Genomic DNA, 23,483 nt, shown 5'->3' on the forward strand with positions numbered 1-23,483 from the left:
CTGGGAGCTCTGCCGCACTCAGGCACCCCCGGTCTTTCTGTGACCCCGAGGGTCCTGAGACCACACTGTCCCGGAGGGTTCCACCCCCGCTTAGCCACTGAAGCGACGCCCCTCAGCGGAGCAGACTTCTAAAAGTTCCGATTTTGTGCTCTGCTGCTCTATCACTTGCCGGTAGTAGCTGATGGAGGCTCCCGCCCCACGCCGTCTATCTTCCCGAATATCGCCTCGGATTCACTTCTCTGCACATCCTACCTTCCAGAAAGTGGTCACTTTTCTGTTCAGAGAGTTGCTGCTATTCTTTTCTTCGATCTCCTGTTGAGTTCGTAGGTATTCAGAATGGTTTGATACCTATCTAGCTGATTTCCTGGGACCAGACGAAATTTAGGTCTCCTACTCCTATGCCATCTTGCTCCTCCCCCCGAATCTTTACATTTTTAATCTGGATGTCTGGAGATGGCATTAGCTGCTACTTGGGAGTGATTTATACTACCAATGCAAGAGCCCAGTTACGTGAGAGCCAATTTTTTTTTTAATTAGTTTATTTTAGAGAGAGAGAGAGAACAGCAGGACGGGCAGAGGGAAAGAGAATGTAAAGCAGACTTCGTGCTGAGGGTGGAGCCCCACACAGGGCTTGATCTCATGACCCCAAGATCATAACCTGAGCCAAAACTAAAAGTCCGACATTTAACCAACTGCGCCACCCAGGCACCCCAGTGAGAGCCAAATTTTTAAGGAGTAAATAGTTGACTAGTTTAGGATTTCTTTCTTTAGCCCTAGAATGGAAATCTGATAAAAATGATAGTGACTTCTGAGTACTTGAAACGTAACAACAAAACCTAAAATATAATTTAAATGAGATTGTGCAAAACCTCCAGGATGTAGAAGACCAGATATCCTTCCGTCTTGGGCCTCACTCTGTAGGGAGTTGGGAAGGGGTGTCTGTGCAGTTTGGAACAGTAGCATTTGAGGTCAGTGTTGCTTTTCCACCTTTTCAGTCCAGCACAAGAATGCAGGATGCTTTTCCAGCCTTGGAATATCTGTAAACCAGTCTGTGAGGAATGAATAAAAGCATAAGAAAGGAAGGAGTAGGGAAGCTAATCAAAGGTTTTTTGAGTTTTTCACAAACACATTTCTCTTTGGAATATAACTGGCTTTTTCTTTTCCCTAGTGGTGATTCAGTTCTGGGATCATCATGTGGTGACTCTGTTCTGTCATTGCCACTTCTGCAGAAAACTTCCACCTTCAAGCACAAGGTACAAAATTACTGCATATTAAGTTAGGCTCTCACTTAGGTATGATTTTTAACCTCTCATTTCAGGATGAAAGGCTAGCCTTTTGTTTACTAAAATGGCATACACTTTCAGATGGCATCTCTGTATAATTTTGCCTTTCACTTTCTGAGTGAAATTTCCTCTACTAACTAGTTGGAGTAAGAGAACCAAATAAAATATTGTGTTGGCATACTCGGTTTCTGTCAGGCATCATCTCTTACTGAATAATGAAAGATGATGCCTGAGGCATGCTTTCATTTTCATGGTGGTTTGGGGCTTTCATGGCCATTTATTTTTCTGACCAATTTATGTCCTGATTTTATTTATTTTTAATTTATTTTTTTAAAAAGATTTTATTTATATATTTGAGACAGGGACAGAGAGAAAGAGAGCATGAGCGGGGTGGGGAGTGGCAGAGGGAGAGGGAGAAGCAGACTCCACGCTGAGCAGGGAACCTGATGCTGATGCCAGGCTCGATCCCAGGACTCTGGGACTATGACCTGAGCCAAAGGCAGATGCTTAACCATCTGAGCCACCCAGGTGCCCCTATGTCCTGATTTTAGTTCATACTTTCATTTACTTTGGTTAAAATCAGATTATTATAAAATTTCCCCTATCCCAACTGGGAAATTCAGGAACGGTGTCCCACCAATGCTGGGATAGGTGGTAATGAGCAGAGAGAAAATAGACTTTTTAATTACTTGATTTTATCACATTTCCCCATAATTAAGACATATTTCAAGCACATAGAACATTTCAAAAAATGTTATAGAAAATGCAACCCTTTTGTTTTACTTGCTTTAAATAAAAAAAAAAATAACATAAAACTATATAGATAAAGTTGAGACTACCCTGGGTACATTTCCCCAGTCTAACTTTCCCTCCCTCTCCTGAGATAAGCCCAAGTTAGTATGGATCGTCTCAAATTTTTATACAATAACTAAAACAGCATGTATCTATAAACAATACATAGCACTGTTCTGCATATTTGCTAGATTTAAATAAATACTATTATATTATACATATCATTCAATACTTACTTTTTTCATTTAATTCTGGTTTTGAAATCAGTCCATGATGATACATGTGATTCTAGTTCATTCCTTTTAACGTTGTATAGTGCTTCATTGAATAAATATATCACAATTTATCATTTCCTTCTGGTAGACATTTAGGTTAAACAAAGTTGTAATAAACCTTTCATGTACATACTTTTTTGTTTCCATGGGAAAAAGTATCTCTAGGTATAGCTGAATATTTTCATCTTAACTTTATAAGGTATTGCTAAATTGTTCTGTAAAGTGGATATGCCAATTTATCTTCCCATCACTGGATAGAAGTTTTGTATTTCTCCACTTCCACACCAAATATTAGGCTTTTGAAATTTTTTTTTTTAGGTTTTTTTTTTTTTTATTCTTATGTTAATCCCCATTGGCTTTTGAAATTTTTTACTGAATTGATGATTGTGAAATGATATCTCATTGAGGTTTTTAGCTTGTGTTTTCTCAATTACTAGTGAGGATATAACCTGTTTTATTTCTGTTCGTCATTTCGGTTCCCTCCTTTGTGAATTTTTATTCATTTCTCTGCTGTTTTCTATTGAATAATTTGTATTTTTCTCTACATGTGTTCTGGACATGCATGAATTACAAATATCTTCTTGCAGATTGTAGCTTTTTTTAAAAAAATTTGTTTATGATGTTTTCTATTTTAGCATTTAGCATATAAAATAGAAGTTTCTATTTTAATGTAATCAGATGCATCAGTCTTTTCATTTGTGGTTGGCACTTTTTGTATTTTGCTTAAGAAGAATTTCTATACAATATCATATTTGCCCATTTTTATTTTTTAAAATTTAAAATTAATAAACTTTACTTTTTAGATCAGTTTTAAGGTTCACAGCAAAATTGAGTGGGAAGTACCAGAATTCTCCAGATATACCCCTTGTCCTCACCCATGTACAACCTCCCCAACTATTGACATCCTACACTAGAGTGATGCATTTATTCCAATCAATTAACCTATATTAACACATTGTTATCACCCAAAGTCCTTACTTTACATTAGGGTTCACTCTTTTTCTTTTCATTAGTTTTCACTTGGTGTTGTACATTTTATGGATGACAAATACATAATAACATGTATTCATCAATGTACTATTATACAGAATGGTTTCACTGCCTTAAAAATCCTCTGTGCTCTGCCTATTCACCCCTCCCTCCACTTTAATCCTGGCAAACAGTGATCTTTTTACTGTCTCAATAGTTTTATCTTTTCTAGAAGGTTACATAGTTAGAATCATTCAGTATGTAGCTTTTTCAGATTGGTTTCTTTCACTTAGTTATATGCATTTAAGTTTTTTCTGTGTCTTTTCATGACCGGATAGATCATTTCTTTTTAGCACTGATTAATATTCCATTGCCTGGATGTACCACAGTTTATCCATTCACTTACTGAAGGACACCTTAGTTGCTTCCAAGTTTTAGCAATGATGAATAAATATGGATAGAGTTATTTTCATGTGAATACAAGTTTTCAATTCACTTAGGCAAATACTATGGAGTGTGATTGCAGGATTATATAGTAAGAGGATGTTTACTTTTATCAGAAACCACCAAAATGTCTTCCAAAGTGGCTGTACCATTTTGCATTCCCACCAGCAGTGAATGTTGCTCCATGTCCTCACAACCAGTTGGTATTGTCAATGTTTGTATTTGACCATTCTAATAGGTGTGTATGGTATGTTATTGTTGTTTCAATTTGTAATTGCCTAGTGACATATGACATTGAATATCTTTTCATATGGTTACTTTCCCTCTGCATATCTTTGATGAGGTACCTTTTCAGGTCTTTTGACCATTTTTTAACTGGGTTGTTTTCTTATTGTTGAGTTTTAAGTGTTCTTTGTATATTTTGAGTAGCACTCTTTTAGTAAATGTGTCTTTTGCAAATATTTTATAAAATCCCCCCAAAATAATTATAAAATCGCTATTAGAGAGAGAACAATGACTATAGCAAGAGAATGTAAACAATCAAGAACACTCATGTTGGAGAGAGTTCAGGTAAATCAGTGTTTCCCAAAATGCAGAACATACACCACAAGTATGGTCATTGTAACCTTCAGATGACTCCAGCCAGTGTCATTGTCTGAACTTAGCCACATGGAAGACTCTGAGTGAGAACCACCCAGTCTAGTCCAATCAACCCCTACAATCATGACACATAATAATAATAGTATTATTGTATCAATGTTCATTTTTAGGCTCATTGATTTTATTATGGTTATATAAGAAATTAACATTAGGAGAAGTTTGGTGAAAGGTATATAAAAGCTCTCTGTGCTATTTTTGCAACTTTAGCAAGCATAAGGTGATTTCATATTAATACCCCTAAAAATGAGACACAATAATAAATGTTGTTTTATGTCAAGATTGGAGTGGTTTATTTCACAGCAAAAGACAACCACAACACGAAGTCAAGTATTGTCACCTGAAGCTCATGGGCATGGAGATGGAGATGGACTTATTTTAAATTTATTTTTAATTTGAAATCATCTTACGCTTACTAAAAGTTGCAAAAAGAGAGAGCTTTTATATACTATTAACCCAGCTTCCCCTAACGTTAGCATCTTGCATAATCACAATAAAATTAATGACAGCAAAAAAAATAGACATTTGTATAATAATATCATTAACTAATCTAGAGACTTTGAATTTTCCCAGTTGGACCACTAGTGCCACTTTTCTAGTCCAAGATTTCATCCAGGGTCCCACTTTGCCTTCAGTTGTTATATTTTGTTAGCCTTCTCAAATGTATTATAATGCTTCTTTATCTTTTATGACCTTGACATTTTGAAGAGCAGGAACCAGTTATTTTGTAGAATGTCACTTGATTTGGGTTTATCTGATGTTTCCTCATGATTAAATTCAAGTTATGCATTTTTTGGCAAGAATATCACAGAAGCAATGTTGAAATCTCTTCAGTATATCGTATCAGGAGGTGTAGTATTAAGACATCACTTAATTCATGAGATCTTATGCAATTCCAATTTTCATCGCTTGTTTAAGATAGGATCTGCCATGTTTCTTCACTGTAAGGCTATTTTTTTCATTTGTAATTAATAAGTGTCTTGTGAAGAGATATTTTGAAATGATGCAAATATCCTGTTTCTTATTGTATTTTTATCTACTAATGTTAGCATCCATCTGTGACTCTTGCCTGCAATAACTATTACTGTGGTGTTTGCCTAAGGGTGTTCTTCTATTTCCTTCATTCCGTCTACATCTATCAATTAGAATTTGACTGTAATAAAAGCCATCACTTCTCATTTATATGTTTATTCAATTATTTGTTTATATCACTATGAACTGTAGATTATAACCCAATATATCAGTTATGTCATTGTTGAAATTGACCCAGATTTGGCCACCAAAATTCTTCAAGTTGTTCTTTAATGGATTCTCATCATTTTCTTTTTTTTTTTTTTTAAAGATTTTATTTATTTATTTGACAGAGAGAGACACAGCGAGAGAGGGAACACAAGCAGGGGGAATGGGAGAGGGAGAAACAGGCTTCCCGTGGAACAGGGAGCCCGATGCAGGGCTCGATCCCAGGACTCTGGGATCATGACCTGAGCCGAAGGCAGACGCTTAATGACTGAGCCACCCAGGCGCCCCAAGATTCTCATCATTTTCTAGCATTTCCTTTCCTCTTGGTATCACAAGATATTCCAGAATTATCTCATATTTTTCCTACGTTGGCCCTGGAATCCACTCTTCGTCCAAGAGTTCTAGGTATTTTTCACTGGACAAAAGTGTTTAGAAACTAAGATTTGGGAGCTAGATATTCTCATTACTACTGGACTAGTATTGCTACTTAGGTTTTCTCAGTGGATATACCTGGGCAATATATGTATGTAAACTAACCTATACATATAGACATACCTGTACTTATTCCTATGTCTATTCGTTTTTTATATTAAAAACTGATACGATACCTTTGATTTTAATCTACCACCATAGATTTCACTCTAGCCTTCTTTCATTACTTGTAACTCATTCTTCTAACAGAAAACTCAATCTCATTTCCACAATACCTTTATATACAAAAATTGACTTTAAAAAATTTTTTAATTTAATTTTTTTTTGTTTTTGTGGTTTTTTTTTTTGAGAGAGAGAGAGAGAGTACATGTGAATGGGGGGGTAGGGGGAGAGGGAGAATCTTAAGCAGACTCCACACAGTGAGAGATCATGACCTGAGCCAAAATCTAGAGTCGGACACCCAACCAACTGAGCCACCCAGTGCCCCCCAAATTGACTTTCATAGCCCCCCTCTCCCTACTTCTAACTTCAACTACTTTCTTGGCATTTCAGATCTTATAAAGGTAAGTTTGTCAATAGAGAAAAATGGAGATTACCAGTTCTGTAGAGTTATGCAGTTAAATAGTGCACAGGGGTTCAGGGTTGATAAGCAAACACAGACATTTAATTAATGTTTTTAAGTAACTCCATTTTACTAGGCTAATTTCAGATTGGTTTAAGAAAATCAATCATTTAATGGATTTTGTTGAGTGCAATGCTAACACCCTTCATCAGGATTTATAATAAAAATAGCAAACTGAGACTGAATATATCTGGTAATATATGTCAGACATGTCCCAGAAACTGAAAACAAACAAAATTAATATTATCCGTTATTTTAATTTTGTAAAGGATGTTGGAATACTCTTTCTGTGAATGATGCCATACAAAACTAGTTTGCACTGTTCTGGTTATATAGTGACAAGAATAAATGAATATCAATTAGACATTTGTTTTTCAGTTATTTTAAGCTTAAAATGTTAGCTCTATCATTTGAATAATGTATGTACCTATTTTAACTAATAGTCTTATTTTTTTCAGCTACTTAGTTTAGAAATGATAATTTTAGCTTTAAAGCATGTTTTGATTTGCAAATTTGTTACCCAATCTTTCTTAAAAATAGATTTCTAAATATCCATAACTTTAGAAATAAAGTACTTGTATTATGTTCATGAAAGTCCTCATCAGTGAGTTGGATATCCTGCATGATTTGTTTTTTTAAATATAGAAACAACAGTTGCCATGGCAAGTGTGAATTTTAGACTCAATATTCACATGAAGATAGTCTTATGAACTGTCATCAAACACATAAAGGGTAAATGTTGAACAAATTGTACCAGGTTTTTGCTGACTATCAAAGTATGCACAAGAGAACCTGAGACTTAGATTAAGGAATTTAAATTTAATTCTGAGGAGTGATTTTCTTATAGTGAGAACTGTTAAACTCTCAGATATTCTCTTGAAGGTGGGGATTTAGAATTTATTCTCTCAAGGTCTGTATAAGCTAATAAATTTATATTTCCAAGATAATGTTATCTCACCTTAATGTAGAGACACAGACTTAAAAGAGTCTCCCAAAGGTTGCATTCTAGCCTTAAGATTCCAAGAATGCCATTTGCACGTAGAATTTGCATTGGAATGGGACCAAGGAGGCTTTCTGGTTCTACCTGTCCACAGAGAAGTGACATCTAGAGAAAGGATGTGAGAGAGCTCAGGTGTGCATACCTATGCATTAGTAGGTTTGTACCGGAGCTCCCTCTGGTCGGTGTAATAGCAGGAAGAGCTTTTGTGTAGTATGCTACATTCAGTGTTTTTGTGTGTGTGTGTGTATATTTTATTATTATAACAACACTGTGAAGCAAAGAATATACTATTTCTTTTTTTTCTTTTTCTTTTCAATATATATATTTTTAAGATTTTATTTATTTATTTATTTGACAGAGAGCGAGACAGTGAGAGAGGGAACACAAGCAGGGGGAGTGGGAGAGGGAGAAGCAGACTCCCCACTGAGCAGGGAGCCTGATGCGGGGCTTGATCCCAGGACCGTGGGACCATGACCCCAGTCGAAGGCAGATGCTTAACGACTGAGCCACCCAGGGGCCCCAAGAATATACTATTTCTTCGATACCTTCAGGGAAACTGAGGAACAGAGATTTTAGAGTACTTGCCTAAGGTCAAGAAGCAGAGTTAGCTTATTGTGTGATGTGGCCATTGTTCTTTCCATTAACCTGGTGCCTTTTGTTTGCAAATATTTGGAATCAAATGTAAAAACCAGACAGAAACGAAGATTCCGTGTGTGTGGAGGCAGACAAAGACATACATGTTGGGGGAAAGAGGCCCAAAGTTTCCGTGGCTGACCAGCACTTCTCTAAGTGTCCTCTGAGAGGTGTTACACTGTATTAGTTAGGGCTTGATTCGGCCTGGTGTAAGGGAAAAAAAACAAAACAAAACAACAGCCTGTATACCAAATCAAAGATATTTCTCTCTCACTTAAAGGAGTTGGAAGTTAGGCACTCTGTGGCTCATGCAGTGCTCCACAATGATCAAGGAGCCAGGTTTTTGCTGTCTTGCAGCTTTCTGGTCTTTAGTGAACATTCTAGAGATTCAACTACTACAGCTGAAACCATCACTGTGCATTCTGATCAGCCAAAAGGAGGAAGGGAGTGGCACAAAGAAAGGTATGCTCCTTACCTTTCAGGCTATTTCTAGGTTGTCACACGTATCATTTCCACTTACATCTCCTTGGTTAGAACTTAGCTGTGTGGCCAAGACCCACAGCAAGGGGAGCTGGAAATCTAATCTCTTGGCTAAGTAGCAGTGTGCCCAGCTAAGGCTGGATTGGGCTAATGAGGGAGAAGGGATGGATGGATATGAGAATTGGCTGTATTGATGACTGCTACATAGACCCGTTAAAGTGGACTCAGCTTTAAAAAAAAAAATAAATAAATAAAGGAATTTTGTGGTCAAATAAGCCTCAGAAGTGCAAGATTAAGTAAGTTAAGCAGATCTCTTTAACACCAGGGGTAAGCAGAGATGCTGATGAACATTGTAACAATCTAAGTTGAGATATAGCATGTAGAGTTCTCATACTTATTTGACCTTAGAACTCTTGACTCATGGAACATCTGCTGGGATGAATGGTCCACAGAGTATACTGTGAGGAAATGCTGCTCTTAACTGTTGAATCCACGATGAGTAATTCCTCTCTGTTCACTGCTGCCAAGTACTGACTGAACAAAGCATTGTGCCTCCTCTGATTTACTTAACTTGATTTTATTCTATGTGTAAGTCAGGGATATGGTGAAGCATACACAATAAGCATGACTAGGGGACAATTTGCAAATATAAAGGATTATAGAAATGCCAAGAAATTGGACATTAAAGAGGAAATTTTTAAATTTCTGCCTAAAAAATATGTCAAACAATTTTCAGATAGTTAATTCAGTGTTCTCTAATACCTCTATTAAGGGAGAGGGTGCTTTTGAGTAACACAATAATAATAGCTACCACTTGCTCAACACACAGGGAACCTGGGGTGCAGTGACTGGACTGTGGACCACCCCAGACTGTGGACACACCCATGGCTCTGAACCAGGCACACCAAGTACCTGATAATCATGCTGTCTTTGCCTAGTTCATTCACTCTTCCACTTTCTCCCTCCTCTAACTTCCAGCTTCTTCTCCCTTATCCTCACTTTCTCCATATGACCTGTTTCCTACCTCACTGTGTACTTATAAGCACTCAGAGGAACTTCTGCAGACTCCCCTGATCTACTTGCCCAACAGCCTTTGTATCTGTATACTTTATTTTCTTATCTGTTACACAGAAGAACTACACACATCTTATTCTAATGTCAGTCTCTCCCCTTGGGCACTAGATTTTATCCCTTTTGCATGGTCAAGGGCATTATCCCCATAGTTTTTACCTCTATCTCCTATATTACCAGTATTTTTTTCCTTTCTACTAGGCTGTTCCCACAGAAGACCTACCCCCGTTTTTAAAAAAGGAAAACCATATAATTGTCTTTTTCTTATTGGCTTATTTAGCTTAGCATGATACCTTCCAATTCTATCAACATTGATGTAAATGGTAAGATTTCATCCTTTTTGATGGCTGAGTAATATTCCATTGTGTGTGTGTGTGTGTGTGTGTGTATACATACCACTTTTTTTTTTTTAAAGATTTTTTATTTATTTATTTGACAGAGAGAGAGACAGCAAGAGAGGGAACACAAGCAGGGGGAGTGGGAGAGGGAGAAGCAGGCTTCCCACGGAGCAGGGAGCCCGATGCGGGGCTCGTTCTCAGGACCCTGGGATCATGACCTGAGCCGAAGGCAGTCGCTTAACCGACTGAGCCACCCAGGCGCCCCACACCACTTCTTCTTTATCCATTCATCTGTCGATGGACATCTGGGCTCTTTCCATAATTTGGCTATTATGGACATTGCTGCCATAATCATTGGAGTGCAGGTGCCCCTTTGGATCACGTTTGTATCTTTTGGGTAAATACCTAGTAGTGCAATTGCTGGGTGTATAGAGTAGCTCTATTTTTAACTCTTTGAGGAACCTCCATACTGTTTTCCAGAGTAGCTGTAATAGCTTGCATTCCCACCAACAGTGTAAGAGGGTTCCCTTTTATCCACATCCTTGCCACCATTTGTCCTGACTTGTTAATTTTAGCCATTCTAACTGGTGTGAGGTGGTATCTCATTGTGGTTTTGATTTATATTTCCCTGATGCTGAGTGATGTTGAGTGTTTTTTCACGTGTTGGCCACTGTATGTCTTCTTTGGAGAAATATCTGCTCATGTCTTCTGCCCATTTATTTATTTATTTATTTTTAAAGATTTTATTTATATATTTGATAGAGAGAGTGAGAGAGCACAAGCAGGGGGAACAGTAGAGGGAGAGGGAGAAGCAGACTCCCCGCCAAGCAGGGAGCCCGATGCGGGACTCGATCCCGGGACTCCAGGATCATGACCTGAGCCGAAGGCAGTCGCTTAACCAAATGAGCCACCAGGCGCCCGCTTCTGCCCATTTCTTGACTGAATTATTTGTTTTTTGGGTGTTGCGTTTGATAAGTTCTTTATGGATCTTGGATACTAGCCCTTTATCTGATATGTGGAATTTAAGAAACAAAACAGAGGATCATAGAGGAAGGGAGGGAAAAATAAAGTAAGACAAAATCAGAGAGGGAGGCAAACTAAAAGAGATTCTTAACTATAAGAAAAAAACTGAGGGTTGCTTGAGGGGAGTTGTGGGGGGGATCGGGAAACTGGGTGATGGGTATTGAAGAGGGCACTTGATGTAATGAGCACTGGGTGTTATATGCAACCAATGAATTACTGAACTCTACATCTGAAACTAACGATACACTGTATGTTAACTAATTGAATTTAAATAAAATAAGTAAAAAGAAATAAAAAAGAGAGAAAAAGATTTTCTTTTATTTCATTTTTCAATGCTTCAATTTGTAATGAACTGCTTGCTGCTTTCAAGTTTTCTCTTTTCTTCATGTTTAGCCTCTCCAGTCAGGCTTTTGGTTCTATCCCGAAACTGCTCTTGTCTAGGTCCCCAGTGATCGTCATATTGCTAAAGCCAATGGCCAATTCTCAGGCTTCATCCTTCTTGCTTGGCAGCATTTGGTGAGGTAGATTGCCCTCCCTCATACACTTTCTTCATTTGGCTCCTAGGACATTACTTTCTTCTGGTTTCCTTCCTATACCACTGGGTATTTTTCTGATCGAAAAATGTAGTGCATTAGTCATTCAGCATACCAAAACGGAGTCTCAGTCTAGTCTTTGGGAATCCCTAGGAGGTTTCAAAAGCAAAAACAGGGTGACTTAAAGTAGGCTGCTTATGTTCTTGAATTGGTTTCATCAGGTATAATGTAGAAGGGTTTGGACTGCATGGTCTTGAAGTTATCTGGCACTGCCCCCATTCTTAGAAAATACTATATGATCTAAAGTTAACCAGATAAAGAGACAAAAAAACAAAACAAAACAAAAAAAAAACAACCCAGTATTCTATTATATAATCCATTCTAACCACGTTGGGGCCTTAGGTTAATCTCATAGCTCTTTTGAGCCTTAGTCATCTCATCTGTTACATGGGGAATAATATCTTTCCTGCCCTTCTAAAAAATGGTTATAAATATCAAAACAAATGATATTTTGTAGATGAATTTACTTCAAGAATGCTGTAACACTATGTGATAAGGAGGGGGATGTGTACATTGTCTTAAAAGCACAGCGGAGTATTTTGATATAGAAATTTTACGATGTGACATTCATTCCCTGTGATAGTCTTTTCCATTACAGAAAATGTGAACTTCATTTTCAGTTGCTCAGGCCAACCCAATCTTGGGATGATGCATTTCTTTTTTGTTCCTCTTAGAGTCAACCATATTAGAAAATACTTGAATTTCTACTTTCAAAATCTGCCTGACAGTCCAATCACTTCCTACCACATTCCGCCAACTTGTCACCATCTTTCTGATACATACTACCATTGTCTTTCACCAGGATTGTTGCAAGAGCTCCCTGGACTCTGGCTTTTGTACTTAGCCCAGGTAGTCTGTTCTCTACACATCTGCCACGGTGGGCTTGCTATAGCATTTAGATATTATGTTACCTCTCACTCAAGACCCTGCATAGGTTTTCAGTTTCACTCAAAATAAAAGACAGTTTACTCATAATGACCTACCAGAGCACACTCCACTCTCCTTACCTCTCTGAATGCATCTCCTGCTGACTTTACACAGTCTGTTTCTTCTGCCTTGAACTCTTATTTCTCAAATTTCTACATGATTAATTCCCTTCCCTCCAAAATTTGTGCTCAGAGGTCATCTTCTTGATACCTTGGCTTCCCTATTTAAAATCGCAGTCCATTCCACCATTGTGACTCTTCTAATCCCCCTCCATAATTTTTATTTTTCTATATCATCATCATCCTCTAACATACCATACCATACACATATTTATTATATTTATTATTTATTGTCTCCCTTTCCCAGCTGAATAATGCAGGGTTTTTTGTCTTTTTCTTTTTCCACTAATGTATTCCAGGCACTCAAGAGAGTACCTGGTATGTAGTTGGCATTCGATACTTCTTAAGTGTCACATGATTAAGTTCTGAAGGCATTACTGCTAAGTGGGTATTATATCTGTTTTGTAGCTACATAAATGGATATGTGGAGAAGCCAAATAACTTCTCCAACACCACACAGTGGGGAAACTGCATGGCCTGGATTTAGGCCACAGGTTTTGCATCGTACCACTATTGTGTCTTATTTTGTATGGTGATTCTGATTGCTATGTCCAGAGCCAGAGGATGAGAATGCTTCAAAGGAGGGGCTTGTCAGTGGGCTCAACAGCTTTCCGAAATGCCAGAAAGAAGGAAGATTAAGACAAAAGGCTACGGTTCTTTGTAACTAGATGATAGTGATCTTTGTAAAAGCTGGTTCAGTAGCATTGGAGCCAAAATCAAAGAGCAGTGGATGAGAGAGTGAATGGAAAGTAAGTAAAAGGAGAGAGGGAATAAGTACGACTCTTCAAAAATTCTGGGGATGAGAAGGAGAAAGATTGGAGTTGCAGGGAAACAAAAGATTTCTTTTTTTAGAATGAGTAAGACTTGAGCATATTCATAGGAAGAGGGAAAGGAGGTTAAAGATGGGGAAAAATGTGGGTATAAGTATAGAGGTAAATAGAAGGGACTGCTTTCTAGGAAGAGCCAACTTAGTGGGTAAGGTGACACGTGGACATTCACGGAATTTCCTGGCCAGGTTGTTGTGGCTATGCTGTGAGGCATGGGGTCTGTGGTAAAGCAGGTATTAAATCTTCCCTCCACTTCACTTGTCCTTGTCCCTTGAAAGAAACTGGTCCCATTTTCCTGAGAAGTTTTTCCTACAAGTTAGTACTTTTGTCAGTCCTCCTACCTCAGTTCCAAATACCACTGTCTTTTCGCTCTGAAGCAGATGACATTATCTTTGAGGGAAGAGAGTAGCCAGCAGGCACAAGTTCTTTCAACTCATCTCCTCACTTCTGATCTTGCATCATCACTGACCTTTACCTCCTTTCCTCCCATCTCGATGGAAAGGCATCCTGTTTTTCCCCAAGGTTAAAATGTAAGTCTAGAATCATCATCTGTCCTTAAAGGTATTTTTTATAAATTTTTTTTTCATTCTGAAACTATTCATCAAGTTCTTTTTTTCAAAAGATTTTTATTTTTTTAAGTGATCTCCACCCAATAAGGGGCTTGAACTCAAAACCCTGAGATCAAGAGTCTGCTCCACCGACTGAGCCCAGTCAGGCGCCGCATCAAGTTCTTCATCTGTACTGATAAACAAGATCTCCTGTATATAGAATATTCCCTCTAGATACCACTTTTCCGAATTTTCCACCAAAATGTAATGATTTCCTTTATTAAAACAACATGTGTTTAACTGACTATTATTAAACCAACATGTATTTAAGTGACCACACTGGACATTATATTTGGCATTGGAAAAACCTAAGATAAGTATCTTCAGGCATATAGACTGAGGAAGATAGAAACATAAACAGATTATAATACCATGTATTAAGTATAATAGTGCCTATTTTCACAGTAAAATGGACATCTTTTCCCATGGGATGTTCTTCCTATAATTTCTTTTTGAGTGACACAGATTTTCTTTGTTCTCCTAAGCTCATTTGAATTGAGTTTCTGTGGCTTGGAGAAAAAGAATATTGATTAATAGACTCAAGTCATCTAACTCAGTAATTGTCAGAGGAGACTTCCAGGAAAGCTTTGTGGAAGAAGTAATGAGTAAAGTGAGTAATTATTAAATGAATAAGAATCAGGCTCTAGTCAGAGTAAGTAAGGGGCAAAGGTGGGTATGAGGAGGCAGTCAGGGTAGAAGAAATAGCACCAATAGAAGTTCTGAGGGGAGACACAGCTTAGTGTGTGTAGGAAAATGTCAGTTGGTTTCTCTGGAGAGGGAAGTACATGGCAGGAAACAGCAGGTGAAGAGACTGGAGAAATGGCCAGGTATCAGAACACAGAGTATCTCAATAGGTCATGTGAGTGACTTTGGACATTGTCTTTAGGTATGGGGAGCCAAGCAGGGGAGTCATATGACCAAGTTTGGCTCCTGGTAGGATGGATATAAAGAGGACAAGTCTTAAAACATATCATCTTCAATCTTGAACCCATTTTCTGATTGCCAACTCCCCCTACACTTCCCGTTGCTTCATTTTTTTTTTTTTTTTTTTAAGTAAGAGAGCATTTGTGGCTCGCTGCCACTTAAAGATGTTGACCTTCCCTGCTTAGCATCTCACATCAGTATTTTAAATCATATTCATGGACATCTTTGTTTTGCAGTTGGGAGAGGAGAACAAAACTCAGGATGAGAGGAAGGGTTGAACAGCAGAAAAGTGAAACAGGAGAGAGGGCATTTGTGCCCAACAGTTCCTTTGAACTAAGTTTGATCCTCATTTTGAGAGTGAATGACTTAACCACACTGATGGACTCTGGCAGAAGGCGTTTTATTCAAGATGATTGGGATCAGTAGTTGTTTAATGAAAAAGTTTTATAAAATATGGAATAATAATCTTTTTTAAAAGATTGGTTTCAGAGGTAGAATTTAGTGATCCATTAGTTGCATATAACACCCAGTGCTCATCACATCAAGTGCCATCCTTAATGCCCATTACCCAGTTACCCCATCCCCCCACCTACCTGCCCTCCAGCAACCCTCAGTTTGTTTCCTGGAGTCCAGGGTCTCTTATGGTTTGCCTCCCTCTCAATTTTCATCTCATTTTATTTTTGCTTCCCTTTCCCTACGTTCATCTGCTTTGTTTCTTAAATTCCACATATGAGTGAAATCATATGATATTTGTCTTTCTCTGACTGACTTATTTCACTTAGCATAATACACTCTAGTTCCATCCATGTTGTTGCAAATGGCAGGATTTCATGGAATAATAATCTTAACAGAAGTGTATATATCTTTAATTCTATTTTAACCTAAAAAAATATACTATAAGTAAAAATGATTTGCCAGTCTTTTGATTTAGGGCCAAAACTAATTAGCTGCACTGATTAGAAATCTTTGTTTTTCTTTAAACCACAGCCTCAATTTGTCACATTTAAGTTTCTTTAAACTGATGTAAAAATTAAATTATGAAACAATTTAATATAGAATTCTTCTAGATTTTCTCCAGTCTTTGACAGTTGCTTCTTATAGGCCTCATTTGATAGCAATATTTGTAGCAACTTTCCTTTGGAGGGATTGTGTGACACTATAAAAGGGCAACATGAGGAATCTTTCTGGTGACAGAAATGTTCTGTATTTTGACTGCTTTAATGTCAATATCCTGGTTGTGTTATTGTCTTATAGTTTTTCCAGATGTCACTATTGGGGGAAATTACTAAAGGGTACATTGGATCTCTCTGTATTATATCTTAAAATTGCATGTGAGGCTATAATAACCTTAAGTTTAATTAAAAAAAATATTTATTGAGCCACTGTTATGTGCCAGGTACTATTGTAGATACAGAAGATATTGCAGTAAATGAAACACAAAAATCTCTGCAGTTATAGAGTATACATTCTAATGGAGAGAAATTCTAGTGGGTGAGCCCAAATTTGCCCAGTATTCTGCCTTGGCATGAAACACAGTGCCATTCTGGAGGATGGAAACATGGACGTCATAGGGTCATTTAGAAATAGTGTCCTTGAGATGGTCATTGACAAGGCATGTTCTCATGGCAGATGGAGAAATTGTTCCAAATTACTTTGCAGGCAGCAGATGTGAGTGAGTGGGAGCCCAATCTAGAGAAAAAGGACATGGGAGGTGCAACATAATGATTCCAGTTGACTTACTGGCTTGTGGGTACATTAAAAAAAAAATGAAAGCTTTGTGGAGGACGCTGAGGGTCTGCTGCTATCAGATGGAAGGCTATTGAAAAATTAACATTTGGGCTATATTTTCTGCCTTAGTTAAAAGCATCATCTACTTTGTCCCTCAGGCAGAGAAATATTAATGTCTTACTTGTCTCTTCTCCTTCCTAACACTCTAATCTGTCTACCTGGAATCTCCACCTCCTCACTTTCTCTAAACTTCCAGTATAAGTTTGATTGCTTTAACTCCTCAGTATCTATTCAGTAGTTTCATTTGTTAACCAAAATCTCACCACCATCATAATTCATGATTTACACTGTTTTCCAACTTACCTTTTAAAAATAAAAATCTGATCATGTCACACTTCTGCCTAAGGTTAGCCCCAGGTCCCAAAGCTATAGACCGGCTTACAAAATGCCTCAGTACCTCACCCTATCAGATATTTCAGAACTCTGTTCTAAGCAGTACCTGCAACATGCCCTGTCCTCATCGCTGACTTCCTTATCATCGTCCTTATCATTCCTTGTATTTACATATACTTTCCCTACCATCTGAGTTCCCACCCTGCCATTCTGCCCAAACTCCAACTCAAGATTTAATATCTGTCCTATCATAACCTCTTTTCTGGAACTTTCCCTAAAATCCTCACATCTCAAAGTCAAGGAAAGGATTCTTTTACCACCATAGCAGTTTCTATACAGCTGTCTTATAGCATTTGTCACATTGACTTGCAGTTATCTCTTGCTGAGTCTGTCTCCACTACAAGTCCTGCCACTAAGTAATACAGGAAGGATTGGGAAATCTTTCCAAAAGTAGATGCCTTCCTGTAATTGTTTTGGGGAGGAATTTTTCTCCTTGCTCATTTCTCCGTTTGTGCTTTTGCATTCTCAATCCTGGAGTGTTTGGATGTTCAGTTTTCTCTCGGAGGCAAAAAAGATCAAACCCAGCAGCACCCCGCCTTCCCCTCGCTCCCCAACCCACTGAGCTCTTTGCCAGTGTCCAGAATATGCCTTTATGTCACCTAGAAATGATTTACTTGAAAAAATAATCACCATTTGTCTTCCTCATTTGTTCCTTCTATTGACCTTGTGCTAAGGACAGCAGCTATTATCCCAACCATGTTCATACTTGAACCTTTGATTCAGGGAGATTTGTATTAATTCAGGTATTACTGTACTATGAACCCTGTCTCAGAGATCATCAGTTTTTTAAAGACTACTCATACAAAGGACACTATGTATTACTGAGCTTGAGATCTCTGTCTGTAAATTTGGTTGTCATCTATGTAGTGCCTGAGGTTCTTTAACATCAAAGAAATATATAATGCTCTAATTTATCCACATCCTTACTATATCTACCAAGGAGATGCTATGTTGTCATGCTGATGTACTCAGAACATTTCAGAGCCACACAGACCTTTACACTACTGTGGAAAATAATTATCAGAGCTTCTTGCGTTTGCCAGTGCTTTTGTAATGATACACGGATAGCAGTGGATATCAAGGTCCAAAGAAGGACGGTTAGAGTGCCCTGAGACATACTCTGTGTTTTTATTAACACCTTAACTCACCCGCCCTACATTTTTTTCCGGTCTCATGCTATATTATTATTACTATGGTCATGCACCATAATCACATACACACACACATACACAGAATGATGGATTATATATTTCTATTGTTCTCTTGAAGACCCTTAGTATTATGCATGTGATTTCACACTTAAAACATTTAACAACACTAAATTGAAAGCAGAAGAAGCAGGGGAGGGAACAGAAGGTGACAAATGAAGAGGGGGAGGGAGAGTGGGAAGGCAATGTGTAGCAGGAAGAGGCAAGGCATATGGGAAAACAGGGATGTGTCAAATTCATAGAAAATAGCAAGCCAATATCTGATTGATGGCATGCATTTATCGTGTGTCTCACGGTGCTTCAACCTAAGGGGTGCTGTCAATGAGAAAGGTAACTGTGTCACAGTGGCAGAGATCCCTATGTCTGCAGTAGCCGTGGGTATAAAATTACTGACCTAGAAGTTGTTCTCCAAAGACTGGAGCATAGTGTTGCCTTCTTTTACTTATTTTATTCTTTCCATTCACATTTAGGAGGAAATCCCATCTTTTTGTTGTTGTTGTTCCAGAATCCCTGGAGGGCAGATTTATTCACCTACAGTTTCCAGAAGCGATCTGATTATAATCACCATGGGTAAGTACAAAATCCCTACACTCACCTAGCAGGAAAAGCAGTTCAGAGAGCAAATAGCCCAGCTCACTGAGCTGCTCCCTTCTCTGGCACTCTCCGTGGGCTTTGTGCTTCTTCAGTGCCAGACAAGCAGAAGTGCACGGTGGAGGGGCGCCTGGGTGGCTCAGTCGTTAAGCATCTGTTTTTGCTTGGGTCATGGTCCCAGGGTCCTGGGATGGAGCCCCGCATCGAGCCCCACAACGGGCTCCCTGCTTGCTCCCTGCTCTGCGGGATGCCTGCTTCTCCGTCTCCCACTCCCCCTGCTTGGGTTCCCTCTCTCGCTGTGTCTCTCTCTGTCAAATAAATAAATAAAATCTTCAAAAAAAAGGAGGGGGCACCTGGGTGGCTCAGTCGGTTAAGCGTCTGCCTTTGGCTCAGGTCATGATCCCAGGGTCCTGGGATCGGGCCCCCATATCGGGCTCCCTACTCAGCGGGGAGCCTGCTTCTCCCTCTCCCTCTGCCTGCCACTCCCCCCTGCTTGTGCTCTCTCTCTGTCAAATAAATAAATGAATAAAACCTTTTAAAAACAAACAAACCAAAAACAAACAAACAAACAAAAGTGCACAGGGGAAAGAAGGGCTTTGAAGTGGCACAGACCTGAATTGCAATTCTAGCTCTGAAATAATATGACCTTGGGAAAATTACCTAACTTTTTCAAGTCTCTATGTCCTCAACAAGATTATTATAAGGACTAACTGTACCAGCATTAATACCTGGCATACCAAGTCCTATAAATGGAAGTTTCTTTCTTCTTTATATCTACCTTAGCTGTTCACTCTTTGGGAATCTCAACTTGGACAGAAATGACCTCCCTAAGATTCTGACTTCTCGAGACATGCGTGCTAACTCTGGAAGTCTCTGCCAGCCACAATCAGTAGGGCTGCTATCTTGGGCAGGAAGCTGTCCCTGTGGATGTGGTGGCTTCATTGATAGGATAACTTCCAGAGTCGCTATCACAAAGAGTTACAGCAGGGCAGGGAGAAAACCAAAGGGTTATTGTTGAAGGAACTGTGTTGATAACCAAACACGCGGGCAAGGGCGTAGCTGGAGGAAAGTCTAAAGCCAATCTGGAGATAAGTGTCAGGACAGAACAACTAAACTGTTTAATGACCTTATTAATGCCTGGGTTTAGCCGAGTCTAAAACAAGCCAGGAGACTCCTCCTGCATGACAGGTTTACTGGCCTTGGTCACTTTTGCCCTACCTCCTGCCTTACTCTGGCATGATTTCATGCAGATTGCTAATGACTTAACACTAACAGTCTGAAAGATTACACAAAGATTTGCAAATCTCCTTTTGATTCCCTAATCCAGCAAGTAAGCTGAAACCTTGGTCAGAAAATATTTCCTAGATATCTGTACTTTCTGTTATTGTGTGGCTAGTTTCTTTAGGGAATCACTAAGGTTTTAGAGCAAAAAATTCTGAATATGATCCCAGGAAGACACATCTGAATTTTGTCTGAAAAATGCAATCATGAGAGAGTAGGCCCTGAAGGATGGACAAAATTTGAGTGAGTCAAGAAAAATGAGCAGGCCATTCTTAGTTGAGAAATGAATAAATTCATGGCAGTGGGGATGATCCTGGCTTAGTCAAAGTTTAAATACCAGGTAGAGAGGTTTCAACTAGAAATGGAGGAGGCAGGAGGAATCTCTGTGAGAAGATGTTAGCACCCACAAACTTTCAAGCCCCTCATACCTGACACAATTAGACAATATGTGGGTTTAAAAAAAAAATTTAAGATTTAATTAAAAAAAAAAGATTTCATTTTTAAGTAATGTCTACACCCAACATGGGACTCCAATTTACAACCCCAAGATCAAGAGTTGCATGCTCTACTGACTGAGCCAGCCAGGGGCCCAGCAATATGCATTTTTGAGCACTAAGCAACTTACTTTATAACTGGCAAGAAATCAGAAAACATTTAAGTGTTCAGACTATTTCCTGTCAAGGCTTTAACAGTCACCCCTCATGTGAGAAGCACAAAGACCCTACATGACACTGTGGAAAGTTTCACTGTTAATAACGGGGTCCGTGAGTTCCTGAGAACCCCTGTCAGGTGGTGATACTATGTCTCAGAGTGCTAAGGTTTGAAAAAGAGGACTTGATAGATTTCTTTCATCTAAGAGTTATTTATTTATTTTTTGTACTTGACACTGCTTTGAAGGTATTGAGGAAGAGCAAAAACAGCACCTTGCAAGGACAGTGAGATATCATTTACTTTTAATTACTCCCCAGCTCTCATCCTTAATTACCTACTATGTTAGCTGGGATTTATTGCAGAGCAATAATAGTGATGCTTTGCATTTACATAGTCCCTTTCTCCAAGGAGTTCAATGTACTCATAGTTATGACTTCACTATTAATCTAAAAATTAAAAATGTTAAAAAAAAATTACAGGGCGCCTGGGTGGCTCAGTCGTTAAGCGGCTGCCTTCGGCTCAGGTCATGATCCCAGAGTCCTGGGATCGAGCTCCGCATCGGGCTCCCTGCTCCGCAGGAAGCCTGCTTCTCCCTCTCCCACTCCCCCTGCTTGTATCTCCTCTCTCTCTGTCAAATAAATAAATAAAATCTTAAAAAAAAAAAATTCCACGGATAAGGAAGTTATAAAGGAACTATCTTCCCATTTTTCAGGTGGGACATATCCTAGAGATAGTTCACAGTAACAGCCAAACTTGAGGGACCCCGATAATCACCTTTCCCCTCTATATTTTACATGTTTTGTTTATTATACATGGCTCTTATGTTTGCTGATTAAAAAATATTTTCCAAGATGTATAAAATGAAAATATCACAAAAGATTAAATAGTAATAATCCTATCAGGAGTGCAATACTTTATCCACTCCAAGATTCAAATAATGGATCCCAACTTTTTTTTTTTTTTTAGTATGAAAATTCTTGCACAGTAGCAAAATATTATGAATATGCCAAAAAGATAGAATTTGCATCTTTAGGTCCGTTGATTAGAAAATATGTAATTAGAAAATTTACTGTGAATTATGCCGGAATATTTTTTATTCCATCCATTATCCTAAAAAAAAAAATCCTGTGAGATAAGTGAGGGTAGCTCTAATTAACATCATTCTGTAAATGCAGAATGTTACTGACTCCAGTCTACATTCGATGAGCTTATACCCTTATTGCTTCAGACCTTGTAACCCCATTGCTTCTCAGAGGTCTGCCTCCCAGTGTTGAGAACAATTGGTTTAAGTTTTAAAACCATTGTTTTCAGGAACAACTGCTCATATACAGAATAATTATGTTGAACTTAAAACAAAGAACTGAAGAACATCATTCAGCATTCAAGAGCTCCTCGGTAGTTGGTGAGCTACCCTGTAGGGTTAAAACTACTTAGACATTAAAACAATGGAATTTACATGCTTCAGAGGGTTTCTTTCCCCTTATCTTGTCTGTTAGAATTAATAAGTTAGAAGCATTCTGCTCAGAATGGAGGCTTGATTGCTTGCCTTTTGCTAAGGATCTGAGACGTGAGGAGACTGCAGTTTGAGATACTTACAGAGTAAGCACCTTTTGGACCCGAAACTGCCTTGCATAGTTTCTGTCTTTATATCTTATTGTTTGTATTTAAACACACTCTCCTGCTAATAAACATATACTAGAAATTACAAGGTTTTTATGCCCAGGCTAGAGATCGTAAGGGAAACCAAGTGCTTTTATTTTTTTCCCCCTAATATTTTTCCCCCTATTTGAGTAGTAAATTATGGCACACAAGATCAAGAAGTATTATGATCATCTTCTTCTAGAATTTTGTTTAGTAGTCTTCCCCTATGGTTGTTATAGATAATCTTAGAAAACAAGTGAAGTTTGGAAAAAGGCAATGGGATTTTGATTAGAAGGCATTTATTCCTAATTCTTGTTCAGATTTTACCTTATATTGCTTTGAGATTCAATTAGAATTACCCTACACAACAAAACTAAATTTATGTTGCATCTTTCTTTTAAAGGAAAAGAAGAGTTTGGAAGCAACATTTTGTTTATTGGGTAGGATATTGAAAGGAATTTGCAAATCAGCAATTGCCTCTGAATCAGTTTCTTGATTATATTAATTATCTGTTATGCCTTAGTTCTCCATTTACAGAACGAGGTTAATTATAGCTACCCTCACTTATCCCATAGGACTTTTTAGGAGAATGGATGGAATAATAAATATACCAGTATGTCTAAAGAGATATTAAAAATACAAATTATAACACTGTAACACTGTTTTAGTATAGG

General features: G+C 38.3%; 1 long non-coding RNA gene across 1 annotated transcript in view; it reads left to right on the top strand.

Annotated features, from left to right (window-relative positions):
• Window positions 1–733: 733 nt before the first annotated feature.
• LOC135362119 (uncharacterized) overlaps window positions 734–23,483 on the top strand; it is a 37,097-nt gene continuing 14,347 nt past the window's right edge. The window contains exons 1-2 of the long non-coding RNA XR_010406554.1: window positions 734–1,253; window positions 19,151–19,215. This is a non-coding gene — a long non-coding RNA (uncharacterized LOC135362119). The remainder of the gene's footprint in view (window positions 1,254–19,150; window positions 19,216–23,483) is intronic.

Source organism: Mirounga angustirostris, unplaced genomic scaffold (genome assembly GCF_029215605.1).
Source record: "Mirounga angustirostris isolate CCGP_5_RB_7025 unplaced genomic scaffold, mMirAng1.0.hap1 SCAF_1, whole genome shotgun sequence".
NCBI lineage: Eukaryota > Metazoa > Chordata > Mammalia > Carnivora > Phocidae > Mirounga > Mirounga angustirostris.